Source organism: Elephantulus edwardii, unplaced genomic scaffold (genome assembly GCF_000299155.1).
Source record: "Elephantulus edwardii isolate Elephantulus edwardi_28Jun2011 unplaced genomic scaffold, EleEdw1.0 scaffold00006, whole genome shotgun sequence".
Lineage (NCBI taxonomy): Eukaryota > Metazoa > Chordata > Mammalia > Macroscelidea > Macroscelididae > Elephantulus > Elephantulus edwardii.
This window is the reverse complement of record NW_006399756.1, coordinates 27,574,581-27,575,051: the sequence shown is the minus strand read 5'-3', so window position 1 is coordinate 27,575,051 and position 471 is coordinate 27,574,581.

The following is a 471-nucleotide window of genomic DNA, read 5'->3' as shown; positions in this document are numbered from 1 at the left end:
GAGCACATCCTACAATTTAATAAAGACTAGTTTTGTCTCTTCAGCTCAAAGGTAAACTTGTTTTCCCAAAGGCTGACTGACAGCTGGTGCCTTCTCTTGTGAGCAGAGCCCCACTCATCAACTTGAAAGGGCGGTGGCTAAATGAAGAACACAGTATGATTTGCCTTGGAGATAAGGAAGGAAAATCAATGAGAAAGTACTTTAAATTAAAAGGAATTTTAAAATTCAATGTTTTGGAATTTTGCCCCTGAGCTATGGATGCTTTTAATATAGTCTCTAGTAAAATAGTGCATTTCATCATTCCAGGTTGTACTTATAAATGCAATGGTTATTGGTGCTGAAAATAGATAAATTATAACTCCAAATAGCATTAAGTGGTAGCAATTACATGGTTTGTAGAAATCTTTGGTGAGATGCAGTCCTACAGAAGCCTCTTCACTTTGTTTTCCACCACCAACACTGCTAGAATCT